Here is a 22,142-nt window from a genome sequence, read left to right as displayed (position 1 = left end):
ATTTGATGGCAAAAGCTTAGGTATGAAATTCCAGTTTCTCCAAGGTAAACCACTTGTTCTGGATCATTCCTTTTCCTGTGCCCACTTTAGTAGAAACAACGCCATAATGAGGCTTCCAGAGGGGAGTGTCCCCATAAGATAGTTTGTCCCCGTAGCTGTGCACTCAAAGCAACTGCTGGGGTCTCGGTTTCCTCGCCTGTAAACAAGGGGAGAGGATGGAGCCACAGTTTCATACATTTTCAACTCTTTGTCTCCCTCTCAGCGGATATTGAAGCTGCTCAGTCGTGTCCGACTCTTAGCGACCCCATGGGCTGCCGTCTATGGGGTCGCACAGAGTCGGACACGACTGAAGCGACTTAGTAGCAGCAGCAGCAGCAGCGGATAGTACAGTGCAGAGCTCAGAGCTAGCGCTAAGCAAGAGTTATTTTTGGTCCGCTGAAGATCCAGGCCGGGTTTTGGGCTTCACCCGCGCAAGCGTTCGGAAGTGCGGCTTTACCGCCGGGGGCGGAGCTTCGCGTGGCTCCCGCTCGCTGGGGGCGGGGGCGGAGCTTGCCGCCGGCGGAGGGCGGGGTCCGCGCGGGGAAGTCCCTTGGGCTGAGCGGCGCAGCGGGTGCGGAGGGCGGGCGCCGGGAGGCGAGTGGGGGGCTGTGAGGTTGGCAGGGGTGGGCAGGCGCGCTGCTGCCGCCGCCACTTGGTGGTCCCAAGGGCTTAGGACCCTTCCCGGGGAGTTAGCCCCAGAGGGGAAGGGCTTTGCTGGGAGGCGGAGGGCTGCTTGGCCGCGAGTCCTTGGCCGTGATCGCGGGCGTGTGTGCGTGCGCGTGTTTATCTGAGGCTCCGCGGGGCAGCGGACCCGGCCCCCTCGGCCCCTTCCTCCTTCCGTTAACTCGGGTAGGAAACCCGAGCCGGGAAAGAGCTACGCCAGGCCCTGAGCCGGCCAGCCGTTACCCGCCGGGCGGGCGCCCCATATCGCGCCCTCTCTTGTACCCCCTAACAGAGGGGACAGCTCGGGCCCAGAGTTTGGCTGTGAGGAAGCGCTGTGGAGACGCTGGACGTGTCTGGACGTGTTGGGCAGGTGGTGGGAGTTCCTGAGGCTTGCACGTCAGGGTTTTAAAACACGTGTTTGTCATTTCTACTTTTAGGGTTTTGGCCAAATTGGGCGAGGGCACAAAATAACCACTTACCCCTTCTCACCGAGGAAGAAAGGGAGAAAGGGTAAGTAAGGAATGATTAAGGGTGGAAGCATCTAGGACTTTATGCTGAGAGAGAGCGAGCCAGGAAGAGAAGGACTAGATCCAGAACTGCCCTTGCGGGATCTTGGGGCCAAATTCTACCTTTTCAGCAGGAACCTGAGAGGCACCGAGTCCTAACCACTGGACCACCAAGGAATTTCTATAACCTCATTTTTTACATGGACATGAAAGAAAATGTCTTTTTTTTTGGGTTACAAAGATTATATAAGGTTAAAACAAAGTTACTTAAATCTTGCAAGAATAGAAAAGGAATGGGTTGGCCAGAAAATTCATTTGGATTATTCTGTACCATCTTAGGGATGTTGCAATAGAAAGTTAATCTCAATCAGTGTCAGATGACTGCTGCTTGATACAATTCTGAGTTTCTGCCTTTTACTTCTATATTCTTGGCTGTTTACCACTGCTCTTTGTTCCATTCCAAATCCTGTGTAAAAGTAGCATGCTTTTTATAGTCTATTAGACATGGATGTGAATCTTGATTCTTATTGCTGAATGTATTAGTTCTGCTGCTGCTGCTGTTGTTCAGTTGCCAAGTTGTGTCCGACTCTTTGTGACCCCATGGACTGCAGCACGCCAGGCTTCTCTGTCCTTTACTATCTCCCAGAGTTTGCTCAAACTCGTGTCCATTGTATCAGTGATGTTATCTAACCATCTGATCCTCTGCCACACCCTTCTCTTGCCCTCAGTCTTTTCCCAGCAATCTTTCCCAGCTGACGTTCCCAATGAGCCAGCTATTCGTGTCAGGTGGCCAAAGTGTATTGGAGCTTCAGCTTTAGCATCAGTCCTTCCAATGGATATTCAGGGTTGATTTCCTTTAGGGTTACCTGGTTTGATCTCCTTGCTGTCCAAGAGACTCTCAAGAGTCTTCTCCAGCACCACAGTTTGAAAGCATCAATTTTTCGGCACTTAGCTTTCTTTATGGTCCAACCCTCACATCCATACATGACTACTGGAAAAAGCGATAGCTTTGGTTATATGGACCTTTGTGGGCAAAGTTATGTCTTTGCTTTTTAATATGCTGTCTAGGTTTGTCATAGCTTTTCTTCTAAGGAGCAAGTGTTATTTAATTTTGTGTCTGGCTGCAGTCACCATCTGCAGTGATTTTGGAGCCCAAGAAAATAAAATCTGCCACTGTTTCTACTCTTTCCACATCTATTTGCCATGAAGTGATGGGACCAGATGCTATGATCTTAGTTTTTTGAATGTTGAGTTTTAAACCAGCTTTTTCACTCTCCTCTTTTACTCTTATCAAGGGGCTCTTTAATTCCTCTTTGCTTTCTGCCATTAGAATGGTATCATCTGCATATCTGAGATTGTTGATATTCCTCCAAGCAATCTTGATTCCAGTCTGTGCTTCATCCAGTCTGGCATTTCGCATAATGTACTCTGCATATGTTAAATAAGTGGGGTGACAATATACAGCCTTTCCCAATTTTGAACCAGTCTCTTGTTCCATTTCCGATTCTAATTGTGCCTTTCTGAACTGCATATAGGTTTCTCAGGAGATAGGAAACTTCTTTGCCCCTTAACTCTTTGTGTATCAAAACACAACAGTGAGTATATTAAAAAGGAAGTATAAAAACAGTGCCTGGCATACAGATACTGTTGACTTCCCTCCCTGTTTCTCTATCTGGTCACAAAACTTTCTTTTGATCTTGCTTGTGATTATAGAAAGCAGTCTGGTCCTTACTTTCCTAAGGGTGCTAAGCTCTCCAGGTATTTATATTTTCAGAGGTAGTACCTGTTCTCTCTGGTCTTCAAATTTCCGGGACAAGGAGCAACACCTGATTCTCCCTATCAGATCACTCCACAGCCCTGAGGAAAGAATGTCAGTTTGAAAAGTAAAGGGGAAAGGTGTCCACCAGGTGTTTTAAAAAGCTCTGACACTGTTTCCAAAGGGAGAAAGACATACTACCACATTTAGCTTAAAGTTAGGATTTCTATTTCAAAAATGTCTTTGGTTTATAAGAATTACAATAAAAATGCTGATGCTTCACGTCCAAACTGTCATGATTCTGCCAAGTTGTAGGTTTTAACATACAGCTAAGCTGTGTATTTAGTGTAGCTAATGTTGCTCTGGAAGCCGAGAGAGAGACAAGTCCCCAGACATCTGATTTCAGACCAGACATCTGCTTTCACTTTGCTAAGGACTACATTTTGTCAGTAGATTACAGGCATATCAGCTGTACTGCTATAGTCTGTGGTATTTCTATCATAAGCTCTAGTCTGTAGGGTTTAGTATGATGTTTTATTCAAATGACAGCACACTGTCAATGAGCACCTGGTCAGATAAGCACATTTCCCACAGGTGTCTTCTGGTGTCATTGTTCTTACAAGTTAACAAGGCAAAATGGTTTCTATCCTTACTGATTTTTTTTTTTGTGTGTGTGTGGAAGAAAATATTCTTAAGAAAAAGCCTCACTGAAGAACCCCTGGTATTCCCCAAATAAGATTTCAAGACCACTTTTGTCATTTTGAACAGTGTCCTTACAGGATAAAATAAGAGTATGTAGATTTCCAAGCCAGGATCCCAAAACTTTGTTAACTCATTGTGTGCCAATATATGTGTGTGATACTGTAGACTCTAAACCTGGGGGCTTCCATGGCAGCTCACTGATGAAGAATCTGCCTGCCAAGCAGAATCCGTGGAATCTCTGGGTTGAGAAAATCCCCTGGAGAAGGAAATGGCACTCCACTCCAGTATTTTTGTGTGGAAAACCCCTTGGATGGAGGAGCCTGGTGGGCTACAGTCCATGGATCACAAACAGTCAGATATGACTGAGTTACTAAACAACAGCAAGACTCTAACATACACTTACGATAATGTTTTGGAGAATAATGTATTCTGAGTTCCAACGTAGAATGTCTGGACCACATCCCTTTCCATTTTGAGGTGGTCAGGGGTGTAGAAATACCGTGGAGGCTGTCATTACTAGGTTCTTGGGCCAGCTCTGTCATTGCTTAGCTGTGTGACCTTGGACACACATTCCTCATCTGTAAAATGGGGTCATTATTTATTACTGTGAGATTTAGTGTTCTTAACACAATAACTGGTACAGAATAGGTTCCTCAGTAAATAGCAGTTCCTTTTCATTCCTTTAGGTCCTGGCCATGAGAACAAAGACTCCCCCTCTTATATCTAGGCTTATGGCTCCAGCTGAAGGGAATTACCTTTGGAAGCTGGGCCTTAGTGGGATGGGGAAAGGGGTATAGAGAATCCTGACAAAGGAGAAGAGTGGGAACTGAGAGAGGAAGGTGCCAGTCTTTTGCTCAGTCTCTGGACTCAAGTTGATGAATTGCTTGACTCAAAGAAAGAACCACCTTTATCTCTGACCTTTCTGTTAATCTTTTGTCAGCTGCTCCATTGGAGACAATTAGCTCCTTATTGCCTGCTTAGTCCAATGACAATTTTTTTTCTTTGTCACCTTCATAATTCATGAATAACTATATATTTCTATTTTTTAAAAATGTGTGCGACTTAATAATGTCTGTACTTTCTTAAGATCAGGATTTTTTTTTTTTTTTTAATGCTTAAAGTCCTATTGGGGCTTCCCTTGTTGCTCAGCTGGTAAAGAATCCACCTGCAGTATGGAAGACCTGGGTTTGATCCCTGGGTTGGGAATATCTCCTGGAGAAGTGAAAGGTTACCCACTCCAGTGTTCTGGCCTGGAGAATTCCATGGACTGTATAGTCCATGGGGTTGCAAAGAGTCGGACACGACTGAGCGACTTTCACTTCACTTGACTTCAAAGTTCAGTTGATCTTGTCCTGTCATTGGTCTGTAGTTCATTAATTTCTTTTCTTCTTTCTTCTTTCTTTTTTTTTATTCTCAGTATGCTGTGTGCCTTGAACTAGTGCTGAGGATATAAAGTTGAAAAGTCACTTTCCTTGACCAAGAAGCTTATAGTCTAGTAGGACAGTAGACATCTTGACCAACAGATGAAACTGTGTGAAACGTGCTCTAGTGGAGATACGTACACATGCAAAGCATGCCTAGCAGAAGCGCTTGCTGTCTGATGGCAGTGCCAGAGAAGGGCTCTAGCTGTGGTTGTATTTGAGCTAGGTCTTTTTTTTTTTTTTTTTTGAGCTAGGTCTTGAAACCTGAGTAGAGTTGGGCAGGGTGACAAGCAGCTCAGAGCATTTCCAGGTGGAGCTAATAGCATGAATAGTCACATGGATTGTGAGAGCATTGTGTGTTCTGGAACTGTACGTGGGTCATTCTATTAGAGTGTGAAGGGCAAAGTCAGGAGTGAAAGGAGATGCAAGTGGAAAGCTAACCCTGGGTGCATTTGCTATCCCATGCCTTGTAATGAGCTCTGAAGAACTCTGAGTGGAAGATCACCAGGAGTGTAGAGTGCTGGGTAGCTTGGGGTGTTGTGTGATGGGGATGTGGTAAGATTGGGAGCCGGAGTGGACAGTGTGATTAGTGTGGATAATATGAGGTTTTGAGCACAGACAAAGGCAGAAGTCATGGTGATGCTCAAAAGTGAGAATGTTTAGGAAAATATTTAGGAAGATGGAGAATTGGCTGGTCTTTGGGATTGTTTGAATGTAAAGGGAATGGGAAAGTGAGCAGCTAGAATGACTGCCAGGTTTCTGGGTTGTGGAGGGATCGGAGCAGAGGAAGCAGTTCTGAGGGGGAAGTTCAGGTTTGAAGACATTGTGTTAACTGTGTTGTGGGGCATATCATTGGTGTGTTGGAGGCATCTCAAAGGCAACTGGATATAGGATTCTGGAGCATCATGAGAGCTGGAGAGAGGCTGGAGATACAGGTTCTGAGTGCTTGCCTTATGGAGAGTAGTTGAAAGCATGGTAAGGATGAAAATGCTCAGAGGAACTGCATGGAAAGAGAAGAAAGGGCTGAATGTAAGTTTTAGAGGATAAACCAAGTTAGGGACAAACCAAGAGAAAGAAAGATACAAGGATGCTAGAGGAGAGTGACTGGATAGGCTAGGAGAAAAGAAAAAGCAAAACTTTTCAAGATTCAGGGCAGAGTTTCACAAAGTCGAATGCAGTTAAAATTTAAATCTACAAATCATCAAGTACAATGAAGATTGTAAAGTGCCTGTTAGAAGTCATTGGTTGGAGTGATGGGCTAGACCTTGAACTGCCCTGGGTGAAGGGGTGAACAGGAGAAGGGGAGTGAGGAGAGAGTCGACAGGCCTGGGTTCCTCCTTAGAGCTTCTGGCTTCACTGGTCTTTAGTCCAGAATTTTAAAAGCTCTGTTGAAAATACAGTTGCCAGCAATCACTGTTCTTTGTCACACTTTCTTGGGAATGAAAAATCAGGTTGTCCCTTTGTTTGCCTCAGTTCAGTTCAATTGCTTAGTCGTGTCTGACTCTTTGTGACCCCATGAATTGCAGCACGCCAGGCCTCCCTGTCCATCACCAACTCCCGGAGTTCACTCAAATTCAGGTCCATTGAGTTGGTGATGCCATCCAGCCATCTCATCCTCTGTCATCCCCTTCTCCTCCTGCCCCCAATCCCTCCCAGCATCATAGTCTTTTCCAATGAGTCAACTCTTCACATCAGGTGGCCAAAGTACTGGAGTTTCAGCTTTAGCATCAGTCCTTCCAATGAACACCCAGGGCTGATCTCCTTTAGAATGGACTGGTTGGATCTCCTTGCAGTCCAAGGGACTCTCAAGAGTCTTCTCCAACACCACAGTTCAAAAGCATCAATGCTTTGGCACTCAGCTTTCTTCACAGTCCAACTCTCACATCCATATATGACTACTGGAAAAAACATAGCCTTGACTAGACGGACCTTTGTTGGAAAAGTAATGTCTCTGCTTCTGAATATGCTATCTAGGTTGGTCATAACTTTCCTTCCAAGGAGTAAGCGTCTTTTAATTTCATGGCTGCAGCCACCATCTGCAGTGATTTTGGAGCCCCAAAAAATAAAGTCTGACACTGTTTCCACATCTATTTCCTATGAAGTGATGGGACCAGATGCCATGATCTTAGTTTTCTGAATGTTGAGCTTTAATCCAACTTTTTCACTCTCTCTCTCACTTTCATCAAGAGGCTTTTTAGTTCCTCTTCACTTTCGGCCATAAGGGTGGTGTCATCTGCATATCTGAGGTTATTGATATTTCTCCCAGCAGTCTTGATTCCAGCTTGTGCTTCTTCCAGCCCAGCGTTTTTCATGATGTACTCTGCATAGAAGTTAAATGAGCAGGGTGACAATATACAGCCTTGATGTACTCCTTTTCCTATTTGGAACCAGTCCGTTGTTCCATGTCCAGTTCTGTTGTTTCCTGACCTGCATACAGGTTTCTCAAGAGGCAGGTCTAATCCTCCCTTAAAAAAAAAAAATCATAATTGATCTTACTTTGAGTATCTCATTTTATCCCATTCATCCTATTCTTTCTTGGGCTAGAGTTCCACCATTGTCTTGTTCTTACCATATTTGGCCTTTTTGCATACATTATTCTCTAATCCAGTTGTATGGGGGGCATGTCCCCTTTATTTTATTTAAGTTGAAAAATTTCATAAGAGTGTCTACTAGGAGGCCAAGGGGAAAATAACCAAACTAAACATTAAAAAAATCATACCATTCAGCTTTTTAATATCTTCTGTCTTCAAGGCTCTGGATAAACAAAATGTATTAGATGGAAAAGCTGAATAAGATAGGGACCCTACCCTTAAGGAGCTCCTTAAGAGAATAAAAGAATCCAGTAAGTGAAATGTATGCGTAAATAAATGCCTTGTGCACTATATGCTGTTTAGAGGTAGAGTTCAGGGTAAGATGGATGCAAAACAAGAGGTTTCTTTATTTGATGTGATCCGGAAGGGTTCATGGAAGAGATGATAATTTGAGTTAAAACTTGCAGTGGAGTTAAGGTATAGAATGGTGAGGTTCAGGGAGTGGGATAAGGGGAATAAAATACTCCTTGGCTCCATGAAAGCTGTGGAATGGTTTTGACTTTCCCATCTCTTCCTTCTTGTTCTGCTTTATTTGTTGCCGGATTTCTTTGTCTTAGGGGATAAGGATATTTTAGCTTACATGGAATTGTTCAGTCATTGTGTCTGACTCTTTGCGACCCCATGGACTGCAGCACGCCAGGCTTCCCTGCCCTTCACTGTCTCCTGGACTTTGCTCAAACTCATATCCATTGAGTCCATGATGCCAAACAACCATATCATCCTCTGTTCTCCCCTTCTCCTCTTGCCTTCAACCTTTCCCAGCATCAAGGTCTTTTCCAGTGATTTGGCTCTTTGCATCAAAGAGCCAAAGTAATGGAGCTTCAGCTTCAGCATCAGCCTTTCCAATGAATAGTCGGAGTTGATTTCCTTGAGGACTGACTAGTTTGATCTTCTTACCGTCCAGTTCAGTTGCTCAGTTGTGTCCGACTCTTTGCGACCCCATGAATCGCAGCACACCAGGCCTCCCTGTCCATCACCAACTCCCAGAGTCCACTCAGACTCACATCCATTGAGTCGGTGATGCCATCCAGCCATCTCATCCTCTGTCGTCCCCTTCTCCTGCCCCCAATCCCTCCCAGCATCAGGGTCTTTTCCAATGAGTCAACTCTTCGCATGAGGTGGCCAAAGTACTGGAGTTTCAGCTTTAGCATCATTCCTTCCAAAGAAATCCCAGGGCTGATCTCCTTCAGAATGGACTGGTTGGATCTCCTTGCAGTCCAAGGGACTCTCAAGAGTCTTCTCCAGCACCACAGTAGATCATGGCATCCGGTCCCATCACTTCATGGGAAATAGACAGAGAAACAGTGGAAACAGTGTCAGACTTACTGTCCAAGGAACTCTCAAAAATCTTCTCCAGTACCACAGTTCGAAAGCATCAATTCTTTGATGCTCAGCCTTCTTTATGGTCTAACTCTCACATCCATTCATGACTACTGGACATGTTCTGCTTTATTTGTTGCAAAGTTTTTTTGTCTTAGGGGATAAGGATATTTTAGCTTCCATGGAGAGATACCCACAATTTCTCCCTTCATGGCATAAACTTTCTGTGAATTGATCACCACTGGTTTATTATATGTGTATGTGTGTGTGCTGAGCTGCTTCAATCATGTCAGACTCTTTGCAACCCTATGGACCATAGCCTGCCACACTCTTCTGTCCCTGAGATTCTCCAGGAAAAAATTCTGGAGTGGGTTGCTATGGCCTCCTCCAGGGAATCTTCCCAACCCAGGGATCAAATCCTAGTCTGTTACATCTACCTGCATTGGCAGGTGAGTTCTTTACTGCTAGCATCACCTGGGAAGCCAGTTTTTAATATATTAGATGACTAAAACAGACCAAAGCAATTAAGTCAGAATTTCTGGGGGATGATGTCCAGGTACAGGTAATTTTCAGAGTGCCCTAGACGTTCAAGGCAGAGAACCACTGGCTAAAACATGAGGCAGAAGAAAAATCTAGGATATGGAACTAAAAAATTGTAGGTTGAATTCTTGCAATTTCTTTTAATAACTATGTGTCCTTATTTGAGTTACTTAGACTTTCCTAAGCCCCATCATCTTTGGAAAATGGGGGTGGTGGTATACCTGTCCTGTCTGTCTTGTAAGATCATGCAAGTCAAAAGGCGCAACTGTGCAAAGGAACATTGCTTGCAGATGCGGTTGTAACAGTGAAATGTTCTGTTCACCTTCTCCGGCGGTAGACAGGCTAAGAGCCAGCCACTATGCCTTGCAAGATAGTAGCCATTTGGTGCATTGGGACTTAAGATTTCACCATCGTGAGCATTTTGATAATACATTTTACAATGTTTGTGTGATGTTAAAAGTTGGAGACCGAAAGCACAAAATCAAATCCTTAAAAAAAAAAACGAGCAGTTGAGCTTTTCTTAGTGTGATATATGAATTCTGTTTAAAATTATACAAATGCATATTGTGATTAAGATTGTATATATATTCATATACAAGTGTATATGAGTGTATAAATATTCTCAATATCAATAATTGTTTAGTGTTAAAATTCTATAAATATGTTAGATTTTTATTCAAAAAATCTGTACCTTGGAAAAAAAAAAACCAGTTCTTTTGGAAGATAGTAACCCCCCCAAATACCATGTGTGTGCACAGTTGCTTCAGTGGTGTCCAAATCTTTGCAACCCATCGGACTCTATCCCTTCAGGCTCCCCTGTCCATGGGATGCTTGGAGAGTCAAAAGTTCAATTATATTGCAGGTCCTGTCATGTCTGTTGAGTTTGCGGAGACATGGCGCTGTATCTCTGTGCTGTGGAAAGCCTGGTGTGTTAGTGCCAATCATGTGATCATATAGGAATGATCATTCTTATGGTATTATAAATTATTTTACTTGAGAAGTGGTGTCACTTAATGACAAGGAAATTGAATCTGAAGCCTAGAAACTGCCTTCCAGATGTGACTTAAGTGCTCGCTCCTATGATAGGAGGTGAGCTAGCCTCTCTGAGCCTCCTATGTAAAATCTGGATGCATTAATTCTCTGTTACTTTGTAACGTGTCAAAAATTTAGTGGCTGCAAACTGCAGTAATTGTTTATTATCTCATGGTTTCTGTGGGTCTGCCATTCAGGTGGTTCTTGCTCAGGGTCTTGTGAGGTTGTCATCAGATGTCAGTTAAAGGTAGTTAGTGGGGGACCTGCCTGAGTCTAAAAGATTCTTCCACAGTGGCCTGCTTAGGGGGTTGGCAAGTCAGTGTTGGCAAGTTAGTTTCTCTCCATGAGGAAGTTGGCTTTCCATGGGGCTCTCCCCACTCAGGCTTCCCCAGACTGCGATACGGGAGACCAAGGTCTCTTTGGTGTCTCCCTGCATCTTTACCCTAGTACTTTGTTGATGCTTAATTGGGATTTCCTAAACTGAGGTAGATTGCTGTTGAAGCTCCAGACTTTGTGCCTCCCTTGAAACTTGAGATACAGAAGGCTGATTTTTGCTCAGGTGGTGGTGGTATGGTGATGGTCATGGCTCCTGCCAGAACCACTTTTAAGCCTATCTCATGGGTCCCTGTTTTTGCCCCTGGTGTCCTGAACCTCTTCCAAATGACTCAGGTGTTTGGGGCTTCCAGTGCTCGGCCTGACCGCCTCATAGGTAAACGGAGCAAGCCAGCGAACAGGCAAACAAGCACCCCCACTGTCTTTTCTGTGTGACTGCTTCAAGATCTCCTTGAACTCCTGCTCAACTTGGTAGCTCATAGCATGTTTCTGACATCTGAGATTAAGAATACCCAGAAGATACAACTGTACATCTTTCTTACACATAATAAATCATCAAAATTTAATCTTTGCTGTTTTATCCAAAAGTTTATTCTGAGAGCTAGGTCTTTGGCACTTTGACACACACACTTCTAGATGTATCTTTCTGTTGAAAAGTGTAGTATTTATGGTTTACTATTGAAAAATCATTTTGCTGTGATTGAAGGACACATTGTCAACGCATTATCAGGGTCAAGCTTTGAAACTGTGTTCAGCAAAGACATTTTTTAAAGAAAAGAAATGCTTGTAAGATCATGTTTTGTATTTTAAGGACAATTTAATTTCATGTGATTTTTGCATTATGTAGACAAGTTCAGAGCATCTTAGAATTGTTTCCTCCTCTCTACTCTCTCTCGGGAATTTTTCTGCAGGGATTATTTATCTTCTTAGTCACTACCTGTCTTCTCCATCTATTGTTTCTATTTAATTTTCCCCCTGTCTTTGGACTTAGTCAACTGATGTCATATACGAGGGTGAGCTGCTTGTGAGGGGCGGAGCAGTATTGGAAGGAGCAGAGGGTATGTAAGGCAGAATATCTCTGAAGGTTAGGGTTGATGGCCAAGGGTACTTTTTCACTAAATACGTAAATATGGACCACTAAAGCACTGGTGGAAAAGGTTATATTTGCCACAGATATTTTAACCTTAATTTTTAAACTACACTTTATTTGTTTTGGAGTAGTTTTAGATTTATGGCAAAATTGAAAGGAAGTTACAGAGATTTCCCATATACTTCCCATCCCTACACATGCAGAACTTCTCCCATTATCAACCTGACTTTCCAGAATGGTACATTTATTACAGTTGATAAACCTGTGTTGACATGTCATTATGCCTAATGCTGATAGCTTATATTAGGGCTCCTTCTTGGTGTTATACATTCTGTGGGTGTGGGCAGTGTATAATGTCTTGGACTCACTATGGATTCATCACGCAGAGTAGTTTCACTGCTCTAATAATCCACTGTATTCCACGCATTCATCTCTCTTCCTAACCCCTGGCAACCACAGATTTTGTTACTATCTCCATAATTTTGCCTTTACTAGAACATCATATACTTGGAATCATTGTATATAGTATGTTGCCATTTTGCCTGAATTTTTAGTTTGCCTGGTGTAGCAGATTATTTACAAAGCATTTTGGTATTTTTCCAAAAGCTTATTTGTTTAATAGTTACTTTAATAAGAGTTTTATTAGTGTCAGATGAGGATACTAAAAAACTGTTACTTGGTTTGTTAAATAATAACTATTTAGTGTTGCTATTGTCAAACAGTAGTTTGAAGCACTTTATAAACTAATTAGCTTGTATTTTTTATGAGTCTCACTTTTCTTCTGGGTAAGAAAAGTACTATAATCTGAACAAATAGGTTGTGAAAATACATTAGAATATTAATAGTTTGAGGCATCTTTGTTGTATATGGTTGCATGGCATTAATACTATAAACAATTTATTCAAAATTTTATTTTGAAATTAAAAATAGGAATTAAATGTAAATTTCTAGACATTAAACTGGTGATATATAGTGAAAAGAATATGGAATATGGAAGACTTTTATTCAAATGCTAGCTCTACTGTTATCTATGTGAACATGAACTTTTGGTCTCTGAATTTCGTTTTCCTTTTGGGAAAGTGGAGATAAAATATACTTCATTGGTTAATTTTGAGGACTGTGTATGTAAACTGTTAGTAAGAACCCTATGCAAATTTAAGCTTATTACAAAGAAATGTGAAAATTTATTTGGTTAATAAGTCATACTTGGTTACTATTTCCAACTTAATTTTTTTTCCCCAAGTAATCAAGGGAAATAATGATTTGGATTTAAGAAGGCAGTACTGCTGAAAAGATGTTTATTTAACTGTGCCTGAGGGGGAAAAAAAGCCCTGCATTTTTTATCTGAATTTGTCTTACTGATAGGCCTGCTTGTTTCTTCTTACGAAAGGTATACACTTTGGGGTATTCTGCTTGTGTACTTGGCTCCCGATCACATTTATTACCTAACTGTCAGCTTGAAATGTTAGTCCTTCTTGCAAAAGCATGAGTTATAGTGCCACGTTCTGTACAGAGTCAGAGACACATTATTTCTTATTTATTATGAGAAAAGGCTGGATTCTTAAGCTCTTATGACCAGTCTCTTGTGTGGTTGAAGCCACTGGGGCAGAGGAGAGTTTGGTAGAAAGATTCTGGAGTGAGAGAATAAAATAGTCCCATGAAGTTGAAATCCTGATACAGCTGGTAAATTTAATATAACCTTAGTTTACAATCAAAATGTCCCTCTTGTTTAATATACATAGAGGTATGGTCAGTGATACTGTGATATTATACAAAACTGTACACTTCTGAGTTTGAGAATGCTTGACAGAGTTTAATTAGTACAAGACAAAAGTGTAATAGTCACTTCTTGGCAGGACAGTTGGCATCTTTATTATATTGCAATCTCAACTTTTTGTGTCCCTACTAATTTACAGTATTTTAAGAAGATTAATCTGACAAGTGTATGGAATCAGTTGGAGGTAGAAGGAGTAATGAGAAGTAGACCATTTGGGAAGCTGTAATTTGCTTACAAGGTAGTGAGGATTTTCACTGTCATAATTGTGTGAATGGAAAGTAAGAGATGTTCAGAAACCATTAAGAAAAGTATAGTAAAACCTGACTGTATTAAAATAATGGATTGCCAAAAATAGATTAAAAAAAACTATAAAAAGTGAAAACTGTAACAAAAAGCAAAGACAAACTTGGAAGATTCGCAATCCATACCATAGAAAAAGGACTAATTTCATACATATATTAAAAATACCAACAACTCAGTGGGGAAAAACCAAAAATCAGAGGAAAAATGGGCAAAGATATGAAAGATTAGGAATAGGCAATTCATAAAAGAGAAATGCAAAATAAAACTTCAGTGAGAAACTTTTTTTTTTTTAGAAACTTTTTTTTAACCTATCAAATTGGCTAACAAGAAATTTTGAAAACGTGAGGATTTACTGAAGATATGAGGAAATAGACAATACCATTATTGCTAATGGATGTAGGTATTTTTGTAGTTTTTGCTGAGAACAATTTAGAAATAGTTATCAGAACTTAAAATGCACATATTATTTTATCCTTCTAGAATTTAACCCATAAATCTTGTACTTGTGTGAAATAGTATATATTTAAGGATATTCTTGGCAGCAGTTTGAAACAAATGCTCATCCTTAGGGGACTGGATAAATTATGGTACATGTAGTAGAATATTTAGTAGCTGTTAAAAAGAATAAAGCTGCATATATACACTGAAATGTAATCATTATTAAGTCAAAAAGGCAAGGTACAGAACAGTGGGTATTAATAGGTTACTATTTTGGAGGAGACTAAATTAAGATACATATTTTCTCCTAAATGCATATAAAATCTCTGGAGGGAATTACAGCAAAATGGAAAATGCCCCTGTGGATTGAAACTCAGATATTGGATAACTGGGATGGGAGTGGCTTTCATTTTCCACTGTGTACCCCTTTTTGGATATCCTGAATTTTGTATTATACAAAAAAGAAAAAAATCCTAAAAAGAAGAAACGTGTTCAACTCAAAATATATTTCTATAATACTTATAGCCAACTCTGAAAAATTAGAGAATAGAAAACTAAATTTAAAAAGAAGTTATTATCCATATATTTGATAAGGGATTAATATCTAGAGTATATGAAAAAATTCTTATAACACAACAAAAGCAAACAGTACAATTAAAAATTGAGCAAAGGACTTGAACCATTTCTTGAATAAGATAGATAAGTGACTGATAAGTGACTGATGAGCACATGAAAAACTCAAAATCACTAATCATTAGGGAAATGCACACTTATTAGGATGGCTGTTATTAAAAATAGAAAGTAACAGGTGAGGATGTGGAGAAATTGGAAACCTTGTATACTGTTAATGAGAATGTGAAATGCTGCAGCTGCTTTGGAAAACAGTTCCTTGAAAAAATGAAAATAGTGTTTCCGTTGTTGTTCAGTTGCTCAGTCGTGTCTGACTCTTTGGAACCCCAAGGATTGCAGCACACCAGGCTTCCTTGTCCTTTGCTATCTCCTGGAATTTGCTCAAACTTGTGTCTGTTGAGTTGATGATGGTATCCAACCATCTCAGCCTCTGTTGTCCCCTTCTTCTCATACCCTCAGTTGTTTCCAGCATCAGGGTCTTTTCCAGTGAGTCAGCTTTTTACATCAAGTAGCCAAAGTATTAAAGCTTCAGCTTTAGCATCAGTCCTCCTGTTGAATATTCAAGGTTGATTTCCTTGAGGATTGATTGGTTTGATCTCCTTACAGTCCAAAGAACTCTCAAGAGTCTTCTCCAGCAGTTCAAAAGCATCAATTCTTTGGTGGTCAGCCTTCTTTACAGTCCAACTCTCATATCCATACATGACTACTGGAAAAACCATAACTTTGACTATATGGACCTTTGTCAGCAAAGTGATGTCTCTGCTTTTTAACATACTGTCTAGGTTTGTCATAGCTGTTTTTCCAAGGAGCAAGGGTGTTTTAATTTCATGGGTGCAGTCACCATCTACAGTGATTTTGGAGCCCACGAAAATAAAGTCTTTCACTGTTTTCCATCTTTTCTCCACCTATTTGCCATGAAGTGATGATACTGGATGCCATGATCTTAGTTCTTTGAATGTTGAGTTTTAGACAAGCTTTTTCAACTCCCCTCTTTCATCTTCATCAAAAGGTTCTTTAGTTTCTCTTCTCTTTCTGCTATTAGGATGGTGTCATCTGCATATCTGAGGTTATTGATATTTTTCCCGGCATGTTTCTGCATGATCCAGCAATTCCACTTTTGGGTGTATGCCCTAAAGAATGGGAAGCAAGATCTTGAAGACCCATGTTCATAGTGGCAGTATTCATAACAACTAAAAGATGGGAGCAACACAAGTGTCCGTGGGGGGAATGAATGAATAAAGAAAATGTGGTATATGCCTGCAGTACAGTTTTATTAAGTCTTAAAGAGGAAGGAAATTCTGACACATGTGACAAGATGGACATTATGCTAACTAAGCCAGTCATGAGAAGACAAATATTGTATGATTCAATTTATGTAAGGTACCTAGAATAGTCAAATTCATAGAGGCAGAAAGTAGGAAGATGAATGCCAGGGGCTGGGGGTAGGAGGGAATTGGAGGAGATGTTGTTTAGTGGGTAAAGAGTTTCAGTTTTACAAGATGGCAGAACAATGTAAATATACTTATCACTATTGAGCTGTATACTTAAAAAATGGTGAAGACAGTAAATTTTATGCCATGTATACCACACTTTGAAAAAAGATAGTGTAACTCCCCCCTGCCCCTACCAAGAACCCGGTGGTGTAGAGGTAGGGAAGATGAATATGTAAATAAATGGCTGTAATTCAGAATGTAATCTGTGTCCAGAATGGGTATAATTGAAGCTTTGGGGTGGCACAGGATGGGATGTAGATAAGGGAGATTGCTTATGATTTCACATAATAGGGGCTGATACTTTGAACTGATATTAGGATGTAGTATTGATAGGGTAGAGAAAATAGAAAAAAAATTTGGGACAGGAGTAGCACAAGTAAAAGTGAAAAGAGGGAAAGTGAATGGTATCATCATAGAGCAGAACAAGATGATGCTGGAAAAGAATCAGGATAGATTCTAGGGCCAACTCTGGGAAATGAAGATGTGGTCAAAAGAAGTTTCATGGAGTTTGTAGGACGCCTCTGTGGGGGGAGCTGACCAACCAGGCAAAGCTGTTTTCTTCTTGGTTTTATCTTAATGTAAAATATGTCATCCCTTTGCTCTGAGAGTATGAGAGAGAGGGAAAGAGAGAGGGAAGCAAAGGAAGAAAGATACAGGGAAGGAGGGAGGGAAGGAGGGAGGGAGAAAGAGAGAGAGAACCAGAGCACCTGAATTCTGGGTTGAGACTTTGTTCCTGGTGGTGTATCTTACCCTGTCTCTCAGAGTAAACGAGGAGGTGGTTTGCTGGAGTTTGCCTCACTCTTGTGTTGTTTGGGGGTGTAAACCACCCTCAGGGCTATTTAATCCCCTTGCTGTTTTGTTTCTTGCCAAGTTGATTCTGCCCATTTCATTCTTAGAGTTGCTAGCTACATTCCTTTCCCTGTAAAAAACCCAGTATATTTGATTTTTACATAAATTGAATGTAAACCTTCCCTCTCCAGCTGCTTTTCTCCCATCTTGTTTTGCTTTTCTGTTAAAATATAACTTGAGTCCTATTTGCCCTCCACCCAGAGGCCATGGAGACATTATATTTCACAGTTTTTCCCTGAGTAAGTCCGTGTACAATATAAATTCATTGAGCCTTATTGATTTTTCTCTGTGACAGGTGAAGGTATCTAATTTAGTTCCTTTGTTGATGTTTCACTGTTTTATCTCTTCGCTGTAACCTTTTTCATTCACTCTTTGCATTAAAGAAATATGAACTGAATTCCTAGAGTTGATAGAAACTATATTCAATTCTAAAGAGAGCATCTGTCCTTTAGCCAGATATTAGATTGCTCAGCTTGTTTTCTTGAAGTCTTTTTCTTCCTAATTCTCAAGTGTTAAAGGCAATGGGATATACACATCTGCCCCGTTTAGTAAATGGGAATGGGGTGGATTCTGATTTCATTTTTCTGGCTAATTTTTCTCTCCTACTTGGAGCGGTGCAGAAAAAAAAGTCTGAGAAAATGTATTTTCTGATCAGCTTCTATTGAAAATACTTAATCAAAGTAGTCAAAAGGGAAAGAGAGATTCTCAAGCATTGCTACTTGATTATGAAATAAAAAAATTATGAGTGTCGATTTATCTCAAGTGTGATTCTCTCTTGGGGAAAGTTTGCTAGCCCATTAGCATCAATTTGCATATCTTTACTTTTAACAAATGTATGATTGGATCTGAAGTGAGAAGACTACATTTCCTCTCATTCAAAATTTAATTTTATGATTATATCGACTACCTAATTAATGTCTTTGCTTAAAGTATCTTTGACTGAGGAGACTGGTTGGTTAGAAAATGTACTGTTGAGACCAGTGCCTTGGGATTAATCAAGTGTGGTCTTGTTGGCTGTCAGAGAGGGCCCAGTTGGCCTTTTGCCTGAAAGATATTTTTGCTCTCAAGCAGATGAATATGGGTAAATTGGGGGAGAATCAGTCACACTAGTAGTCCCTACCAATTGCAGGAGGTGCCTGGGGTTTCATCAGCTTTGTATTTGAAAAGCTGAGTACCCTAATAGGGTTATGGATGTTTAAAAGGTAATGTAACTACTACAGAAGTTGTAGTTTAAAATTAATTGCAGCTTTTGTTTAAAAAACGTGCTTGATTTTTAAATACTTTGTTCTGTATTTGCTTTTGTATTTGCTGTAGATATTACACATGAAGATTATGCTTTAAACTAAAATGTTTTTCTAGTATTAACTAAATGATTGTGGGAAATGTTACACTTTAAAGGTCACGTTGATTTTGTGACATTTCCAGGTTTACATTTTACACATACATTTGAATTGGTTTAGCTTCTGGTAGAGTGTTTAAAGATCCAAGGTAGTAAATGTGGAAGGGAAATTGCAAAAGGGCACAATGCTTTCGAATGCACTTGTCTTCCACCTTTCCTTTGTCTCAGCAGTGGAATTTCAAATCCTAAGAGGCAGTTCAGAGAGCTGAAAGGACAGCGAGATAGTACGGGTTTCGGGTTTTCAGTACTTGTTAAGTTCAAAGACAACTCTAATGTCTATTAATTGATTCTGTGTATATGTACTATACTTCCTTTTGTATCCTTTCCTGATTTGAACATTTGTTAGAAATGAAAGAGACTTAAGCACATGTCTTTTATATTTGTTGTTCAGTCGCTAAGTCGGGTCCGACTGTTATGGTGTTTTGAACTAATTGTGTATTCAGACACTTTTCCGATAATTTGCACCTCAATGCTGTAATAGCAGTTATGAGATCAATAACCCATCCTGATCTGTGTTTACTGGGAGTGGTGGAACATAGTGGGAGCATATTTACTGGGAGCCAGTGGAGCCTAGTGCTTAAGTGTACAGGCCACAGGGTCAGGTTATCTGGATTCAGCTCTGCTGCCTAGTATCTGTGTGACCTTAGGGAGATTACTAAATGCTCTGAGCATCAGTTTACATCTGCGTTTCGGGATAAAAATAGAGTTAATATAGGGATTAGTTGATAGAATAACAAAAATTTTTTTTGTAGTGTCTGTCATTGACACAGTGATATACTATTTTAGACAAGACAAAATGAACTTTCTTCACTAGACTAAAATTTTTATTTCATTAGTTTCACAAAGTTTTTTTTAAATGATTTTTCCTTCTTTTTCCAATTAAGGCTTCTTTCAGGGTTTATGGATTTGATAATTTGTGGAAGAGTGCTTTTTACTGATATTGCATGATTGGCCAATAGCTCTATCTTTGTTAAAAATGAAACAAAACTCATGTTCTGTTAGTCAAAAATTTTTATGCAACTGTTTAATATTGAGGTTATTGGGTATTTGAGGTTAATACCTCAGATGTCGCAAATGTAATATGCTCAATCTTGTCTGAGTCTTTGTGACCTCACAGACTGCAACCAGCCAGGCTCCTCTGTCCATGGGATTCTCCAGGCAAGAATACTGGAGTGGGTTGCCATTTCCTTTTCCAGGGGATCTTCTGGATTGAGGGATCAAACTCACGTTTCCTGCACTGGCAGGCAGATTCTTTACTACTGAGCAAGAATGTCACAGAGTGTTGGTGTAATTTTCACCAAGGAAAAATAACATTTAAATATTTCCTGGAGGATTCAGATACCTATATCTCACTTGTAAAACTGGATCTTTTGTCTGGATTTTATCATGGCTCTTTTTTTCTAGCTAAGAACTGAAATTGCCACCCTACTTTTTAATTAATTGCTTAACAAGTTACTTGGCTAGGGAAAGGTCTTTGAGTGATATGCCTAGTCTTTTTGTAGTACAGAGATACATTAGGTTCTGCAAAACTTATTCATTATTTAAAATATTAATTTAAATTACTTTGAATTTCTATATGACTCATGTATATTTTTTTATTTAGCTTATGTTACTGCTACTGCTAAGTCACTTCAGTCGTGTCTGACTCTGTGCGACCCCATAGACAGCAGCCCACCAGGCTCCCCCATCCCTGGGATTTTCCAGGCAAGAACACTGGAGTGGGTTGCCATTTCCTTCTCCAATGCATGAAAGTGAAAAGTGAAAGTGAAGTCGCTCAGTTGTCTGACTCTTAGCGACCCCATGGACTGCAGCCTACCAGGCTCCTCCGCCTAGGCAAGAGTATTGAAGTGGGGTGCCATTGCCTTCTCCTATATAGCTTATATATTCATCCAAATCTATCAAAAATTTTACTGGATTTTCTTTCTAAGTCATTTACTGTAACATTTTGACATTCCCTAATATCATTTAATGTTGATTAGATAGTAAGTTTCTTACAAAATTGAAAGGATCAGAGTATTGTTATCACGGCCACTGAGCTGTTGATTAGTTTGAAAAGAACCTATTTGGTGACCAGCATGAAGATAATTTAATTTTTTTTATTATTACTGGTGCTTCTTTGTAAATAGGGGTATACTTGTCTTTGCTGCTGAAAGCAGGGACATGTTAAGAGGTTTCCCCAAGTGTGTGTGTGTGTTGTTCTCTACTATCCAATTAGTTACTTGATGTGTGTTAGTTACATAAAACACAGATATGAAATAAAGATCAAATGAGAAATTTAACAGTGTCATCATTAGAAATGAACATACTTTCATGAGTATGTTAACTTACAGAAGTCCGAAAAGTGTTGGAGCACAGGTGCAATGATGATAATGATGAGCGGTATCATGAAAGACAAGTAATTTTAGTATGGGAGGAAGGGACCATTCCATGAATTTCTGAAGTGGAAGGTAAAAGTTTGAAATTAGTCTCATAGAATTATAGATAGAGCAGAGAACCTTAGAGTTAGTCTACTTATGTAGATGAAATGTATTGCCTAGTCTTTGGCATAATTGGGTCTTGAATCCAAGTTTTCTGATTTTTAATTTGGTACTGAGCATGGGAAGAGGAGAAGAGGTTTGGCTCTAGGAGAGGCTGGGTACTTGGTTCTTTGGGAGTGATACATGCGTGGAGGTATTATCAGATTGATTGGGTGAATCTCAACACAGGCTGTTCTGGCTGACCGACTGCTCCCTTATGCTCCCAGGTGTTTAAAAGCATGGAGTGTCAGATACAACCATGCCAAACTGTCTTTCCATCAACATTGTAAGTGGGTATTAATACAAACCATATGTAAAATTAAGCAAGCAGTCAAGAAATATTTATTTAGCACCTGCAAATGCATAGTAAAATTCTCAGACTTTTAGGATATATAGGAAGGAGTGAAACATGGTGCTTACTTGTTGATGGCTCACAGTCTAGCTGGGGAGAACGGACATTCTATAAAATATAACAATACTGGCCGGCATATGTGGGTGTGACTAGTACATGCCAGAGGAGTTGAGGGGTGGAAGATGACTCTGTGAGTCAGAATACTCAAGTAAGTTTTCCCAGAAGAGGTAAAAATGAGGTTGGTTGCTTCTGTTAAACAAGGAGGCCATTTGATTGAGGTAGCTCTAATGCCATGGGGAGTGACCTATTTAAGCCAAAATCTAAGCCTGTAGATGCTTCAAATTTACAAAATTGAAACCTAAGGACAACAAATCACCAGCCACCAGCTCAGC

At 40.3% G+C, this 22,142-nt stretch overlaps 1 protein-coding gene across 29 annotated transcripts in view; it reads left to right on the top strand.

Annotated features, from left to right (window-relative positions):
• Positions 1–574: 574 nt before the first annotated feature.
• Positions 575–22,142, top strand: part of IMMP2L (inner mitochondrial membrane peptidase subunit 2) — a 958,924-nt gene continuing 937,356 nt past the window's right edge. For 18 of the 29 annotated variants that reach the window (XM_086396574.1, XM_086396583.1, XM_086396580.1 and 15 more), the window contains exons 1-2: positions 575–610; positions 1,140–1,212. The gene's annotated coding sequence lies outside the window, so the exon portion shown is untranslated. Of the gene's footprint in view, positions 889–1,139; positions 1,213–22,142 lie in introns of all 29 variants that reach the window. The other 11 variants (XM_086396575.1, XM_086396571.1, XM_086396598.1 and 8 more) reach the window with 6 other exon arrangements.

This window comes from Bos grunniens, chromosome 4, assembly GCF_055505025.1.
Source record: "Bos grunniens cultivar Pamir isolate PY7600 chromosome 4, Bosgru_T2T1.0, whole genome shotgun sequence".
Taxonomy (NCBI): domain Eukaryota; kingdom Metazoa; phylum Chordata; class Mammalia; order Artiodactyla; family Bovidae; genus Bos; species Bos grunniens.
Note: the sequence above shows the minus strand (reverse complement) of the source record. Positions and strands in the feature narration are given on the sequence as shown.